This window comes from Puma concolor, chromosome A2, assembly GCF_028749965.1.
Source record: "Puma concolor isolate L17-30 chromosome A2, mPumCon1.1.hap2, whole genome shotgun sequence".
Lineage (NCBI taxonomy): Eukaryota > Metazoa > Chordata > Mammalia > Carnivora > Felidae > Puma > Puma concolor.
The window spans coordinates 48,369,359-48,375,863 of NC_141668.1; the positions used below are offsets into that span (position 1 = coordinate 48,369,359).

General features: G+C 44.3%; 1 long non-coding RNA gene across 1 annotated transcript; it reads right to left on the reverse strand.

The window, feature by feature from the left end:
• Positions 1-6,044, reverse strand: LOC147583154 (uncharacterized). Its single transcript, XR_015245887.1, has 3 exons — positions 4,750-6,044; positions 3,738-3,825; positions 1-443 (listed from the first exon to the last, which is right to left on the reverse strand). It is a non-coding gene; the product is annotated as an uncharacterized LOC147583154 (long non-coding RNA).
• Between the last annotated feature and the right edge of the window lie 461 nt (positions 6,045-6,505).

Sequence of the window (6,505 nt, forward strand, 5' to 3'; positions counted from 1 at the left end):
TGCGCTTTGGTGACTTTTAACAGGAATACACATGTGTGAAATCACAGCCACGATTAAGACATAGAACATTTCCATTGCCCCCCAAAGTCTCCTTATGTCCCATGTGGTAATTTCCTCTTCCACCCCTGGGCTCCACATTGCTGATCTGTCTTGTCACCGCACAGATTAATTTACGTTTTCTAGAATTTTATATAAATGGCATTATATAATATGTACCCTTTGCTTCTGGCTTCTTTGACTCAGTGTAATGACGGATATCAGCAGCGTGTTCCTTTTTATTGGTAGCAGTGTTCTGCTTCATAGATATGCCCTATTTATCCACTCACCCACTGATGGACATTTGTGTTGTTTCCAGTTTTTAGCTCATATGAATAGGACTGCTCTGAACATTTGTGTACTGGTCCTTGTGTGGGCATTCGTTTTCGTTTCTCTTGTGTAAATACCTAGGAGTGGAAGGACAAGATCATACGGTAAGTGCATACTGAATTATCTAAAATATTTATTTATTAAATAGACATTTTTAGAGCAGTTTCAGCAACACTGAGTAGAAAGAACAGAGTTCCCATATAACTCTATGGCCACGCACCACAGCCTACCCCTTATCAACATCCCTCATCAGGGTGGTATATTTGTTGCAATCGATGAGCCTACATTGACACATCATTACCAACCAAAGTCCATGGTTCACATTAGGGCTCACTCTCGGTGTTGTACATTCTATGGATTTTGATAAATGTATAATCACACATATCTACCATTATAGTGTCATACAGAATAATTTCACTGCCCTAAAAATCCTCTCTCCTCCTACTATTCATCCCTCCTTTCCCACTGGCCCCTGATGATCACTGATCTTTTCACCATCTCCATGGTTTTGCCTTTTCCAGAATCTCATATAGTTGGAATCGTACAGTATAGAGCCTACTCATATTGGCTTCTTTCACTTAATCTGTCATGAAGTCTTCATAGCTTGATGGCTCCATTCTTTTCAGCACTGAATACTATTCCATTGTCTGGATGTACCCCAGTTTATACATCCATTTACCTACTAAAAGACCTTGATTGCTTCCGAGTTTGGGCTATTATGAGTAACGATGCCAGACGACTTTTCAGCTCATTTGACCTACAACCAAAGAACACAATTTCTGGGTCATATGTTAAGAGTATGTTTAGTTAGCTCTACCATTTTGCATCATCAACAGCAGAGAATGAGAATTCTGTCTCTCCACATCCTCCCAAACATTTGGTGTTGTCGGTGTTCTGGATTTTGGCCATTCTCATAGGTGTGAGGTGGTATCTTATTTTAAGTTGCATCTCCCTAATGAAGTAAGATGTGGAGTATCTTTTCATATGTTTCTTTGCCATCTGTATGTATTCTCTCTCTTTTTAAAAAAAAATTTTATTTATTTTGAGAGAGAAAGAGAGAGTGGGGGGAGGGGCAGAGAGAGAGAGAGAGAGGGAGAGGGAGAGAATCCCAAGCAGGCTCTACGCCGTCAGTGCTCAAATGACTGACCACTCACAGGGACCCCGTATTTGTATGTATTCTTTGGTGAGGTGTCTTTTCAGGTTTTTCTGCTGAGATTTTAATCAGGTTGTTGGTTTTCTTATTTTTGAGCTTTAAGTGTTCTTTGCATATTTTGCATAATAGTCCCTTATCAGATATGTCTTTTGCAAATATTTTCTCCCAGTTCTGTGGCTTTTCTCTCATTCTCTCAACACTGTCTTTTGCATAGCATGCATTTTTAATTTCCATAAAGTCCAGCTTACCAATGACTTCTTTCATGTACCTTTGGTGTCGTATTTAAGAAATCATCGTCATACCCGAGGTCATCTAGATTTTCTCCTATATTATCTCCTAGGAGTTTCATAGGTTTGCATCCTACATTCAGGTCTCTGATCCATTTTGAATTAATTTTGGTGAAGAATATAAGGCCTGTGTCTAGATTCGTCTTTTTGCATGTGGATGTCCAGTCATTCCAGGACCATTTGTTGAAAAGACTATCTTTTGCATATTGTATTTGCTTCCATTCCTTTGTCAAATATCAGTTCGTTGTATTTATGTGAGTCCGCTCCGGAGCTCTCGGTTCTGTTCTATTGATCTATTTGTCTGTTCTTTCAGTAATACCACACTTACTGTAGCTTTATTAAAAAACTAGGGGCGCCTGGGTGACTCAGTCGGTTGAGCGTCCGACTTTGGCTCGGGTCACGATCTCACAGCTCATGAGTTCAAGCCCCGCGTCAGGCTCTGTGCTGATGGCTCAGAGCCTGAAGCCTGCTTCGGATTCTGTGTCTCCCTCTCTCTGTGCCCCTAACCCACTCGCATTCTGTCTCTGTCTCTCTCAATAAATAAACATCAAAAAAACCTTTTTTAAATAAATGAATAAAAGTCTTGAAGCTGGGGAGTGTCAGTTGCCCGACTTTGTTCTTCTCCTTTAATATACTATTGGCTATTCTGTTTTCTTTGGCCTTTCTGCATAAACTTTAGAATCAGTTTATTGATATCTACAAAATTAACTTGCTAGCAAATGTATTTAATGCCACTGAACCATATCTTTAAAAACGGTTAAAATGGTAACTTCTATGTTACATATATTTTACCATCACAACATAAATAAAGGAAAGAAGAAATAGAGCGTATAGGAGATGAAAACATTTTCCTTGCCCTTCTTAGGGTCCCTGGAATTAAAGTAACAAGGACAGGTTAACAGAAGAAATGCACATAAATTTATTTAAGTTTTACGTGACATGGGAGCCTTCATAAGGAAATGAAGATCCAGAGGAACAATTAGACCTGAGTATTTTTATGCTAGGTTTGATGACGAGTGGACAATTGTGGAGGAATATGATAGGTTAATATGTTGAGGTAAGTATAGTAAACTGGGGAAAAATTAACAAGACCTGTTTGGGGGGATTCTTTTTATAAGGTTGTTCCTTTCCTCCAGGTGTAGGGAGGGTACCTCTCACATGCGAGTTTTACGACCAGTTTCAAGGAAGAAGGGTGGCCGAGGGGAGGGGAGTCAGAATGACCTTCCTGCTTTTGCCAGTTTCTCAAACTCTTTCAGCTTAAAATATATTCAAAATGCCAATATTTTGGCATTCTATATTTTGGGATAGCATGTCCTGATCCCCAGCAAGGGCAAGAGAGAGAAAGGGGAAGGAAGAGAATAAGGAAAGCAGGCAGGCACACATCTGGGAACGGTCCTACGTTCCAACACAGCAGCAGAACGTGGTGTCACAAAAGTCTATGAAAAACTAAAGCAGCCCGTCTTCAGCCCTAAAACTGCGAATTCTCAACCCAAGAGGAAGTGTTTCATTTCGTTTCATTTGCATATTAATGCAATGCAAATAGCAGGAGGGTAGGACGGGAATGGGGGAGAAAACGCCACCAGCCAGTGAAACACTTGGTTGCAAAGTTGAGCACAGCACGTCAGTGTGAAGGGCGTGAAGGTAACAGACGAGGAGCCATAAGGTCTGGTGAAATACAGTCAGCTTATTCCAAAGATCTGAGGACAGACAGAAATGTTACAACAGACAGACAGCAGCAGGCTCGGTGGGCGTCAGGACGAGACAGGTCAGAGTTCAACTGAGGTGCTGTCCGTGACCGTGGCAGGCAGCGATGTGCGAGGGGGGAACACACTGGCTGGGAAAGCCCCCACGCGCTGCCCGGAAAGGATCGCTGGAGTGAACACAAGGTTTCACATCTGCCCTGGAAGAGGGCGCAGAAAATTGGAACATACCCTTAAAAACTCACACTGCATGAACTGGTGGTTTGTTTCTGCACCCAGCTCTGTTGAAGACTGGAGTGCTACTTAGGTGTCTTTTTGCCTGAAAAGAAAAAAAAAAACAGTTTTGTTTTGTATTGGCGAGGCCAGAACAAAGACTTCTCTCTGAGATACTTCCGGCATTGTCTTCAGATGCTGTCTCTCGGGGTCTGCCTGGTTCCAACTGTGGACAGAATGTGTATTAGATGCTGTGCGCTTCCTGGCTGCGTTGGCCTTCCTCTTTCCCAGCAGCCATCTCCCACCCCCACCCCCCACCCCCGAGCTGGACCCTGCTTCTCATCCGTCTCTCCCTGCCATGCACCTGTTCTGGTGTTCTGTTCTACCCAGCCCTCACTACAAACGTAGAGAGAGAAGACTGGAGATTAAGGAGGTGCAAGGCAGTGGAAAGTATACCTTGAAGAAGCCGCAGACAGAAGAGGGCAGGGGTCTGATGATGGTGGTGGCGTGGGGGAGAATGGGCCATAATCCACCCGCGTGTCCGCCAGAGGTGAGGGATGGGGAACCACCTACTGCATTTTTGGACTGGTACTATTCCCTCTCTTCAGTTTCTTTCCCTTCAACGATAGTCACGTCCGGTTCATTCTCTCCTGGGGTCCGATTCTATGCAAGGTGACTATCTTAGCTCCCTAAGGCTGTCCTAACAAACTACTCCAGACTGGGTGGCTTAAAACAACCGAAATGTATGCTCTCATGGTGCTGGAGGCTGGAAGTCTGAAATCAAGGTGTCGGCAGCGTTGGTTCCTCCTGCGGACTCTGAGAAGGAATCGGCACTCAAACTGGGGGTTCGGGGATCCTGGAGGAACGAAGGATAGCTTAGGAGGATTTCAACATTTTGTCTTTGCGCTTCAATAAAAACCTTCAAGCACATGTACGCAAACAAACTCGTCCGGGTCATCTGGATGGACACGGGAGAACTGAATGCTGCTCACAATTTCAGCAGAAGTTTTTTTGCTCTTGTGTTTCTTACCTTTTGGGGGTGTCTTGAAATGCTGTTTGGCCGTCACGGGCTGCTGAGGAACGGGTGTAAGTCACAGAGGAAGAGGTCCCAGAGCAAATCCCACAGAGGCTGGCAGCTTACGCACATGGGAAGAGCCAGGAGAGTGGAGTTGGGAAGCCCAGCTCAGGTGACAGGGGACTGCCATTCACCCCCCGACCCTGCAGTCCTGCGGGGCTGGCTCTTCCAGCCTTTCAAGAGGAGCGGGAACAGCGCATTTTAGGTGTAATATCTTCATTCTTTTATAATGGCAGCTAATTGGAAAAAATGAATCCTGTGAGGGTCAGGTGAAACACGTCCATCCACGGGCCACACGTAGCCTACAGCCCTCCAGGTTACAGTGTCCAGACCCAAGAAAGGTTGTCGGCAAGTTGAACCATCGCGCGGCACATGGTGGGTTCGGGATGCCCGGGTCAAAAGAACCCCGTCCTAGAAACTGGTGTTTCAAGAAGCCGAATTAATTTCAGCAAAATAACAGCATTAATCACAAGAGCCAACTTTAGTTCTGTTGGTTTTTCTCGACTTGTACTCTTGCCTTTGGTCGTATAGTTGTAAAGAGTGTATTTATCGATATTTAAGAAAGGTCCTCATTTCAGTAATTTAAATCAATGGTGGGAATCTGTGGGATATTGTCATTTTCGAGTCCAAGAATTCACGTCCTATCTTCTCTAACCTTCACAGAAATCCTTAGGAATATGCATTATGATTCCCACTTTATGGGCGAGAAAATAGACTCAAAGAGGTTCAGCGAGCGTCCCAGACTCACATAACTAATTCCAGGCAGCGCTGGGATTTGAACCCAGGCAGGGCTGTCTCCAAAGCCCACGGTTTCAATACCGACTCCCTAATTAGCAGTGCTGGACTTGTGAATGACGCTGTGACTCTCCCACCTGAGTCCTCCTACCCTCTGAAAATTTAGGGTAGACAAGGGGAGTGGTCAAGACTCAGACATCCGGGATTCAGGTCTCCGAGGGACGATTTCAGAAGGGCTTAAGAGGAATCTGTGATCAGAACAGTTATCAATGATCTCTCAGTTCCGCCGCTGGTCATCTTGAGCTTTATGGCCTGCAAATCTAACCACCATTTATAATTTTGTTTTTATGGATAAATATCACACCAGTTCCAACAAACATTTGGAACCAGCGGAATGTAATGTAAACTGCTTATGGTCAGATCAGGTCTGTGGCTGATCAGGAATCTGCTGAGAAGATGGTATTTAAGTCCCTTATGGGTGGATTAGTGTTCTCTCTGACTCATGTCCCACACTGTCCCCCCCCCCCCAGCTTTGTCTGCTACTGCATGAAGGGCCTGGACTCAGAAAAGTTTAGTATAGGCTCATCAGCACACCTGGGCAGTGGGACCTGAAAGACGTACGTACTTGGCCAAAGACACTAACCCATGCGCGGGGGAGAAACCGGGCAGGAAGTGCAGTAAAATTTTAGCAGTGGCTGTCTCTGGGCTGGTAGCATTGTGGGAGATTTAAATTTTCTTCTTTATGCTTTTCTACGATATCAAAACAATGTATTGCTTTTGATAGGAAGAAAAATTGTTTTTGGATGAAAGAGAAAGGCATCGATGAAAAAAAAAAAAAAAACAACAACTCACTCCTGGCAGTGGGGAAGGGACGCTATTGCCACACACAGCCATCTGTTACGTCTTTCTAAGTGTCCCCCAGTGGAAGAAGACAATAGGAGTCACAGATTGGATTTGGAGTAAAATTTGGACAATT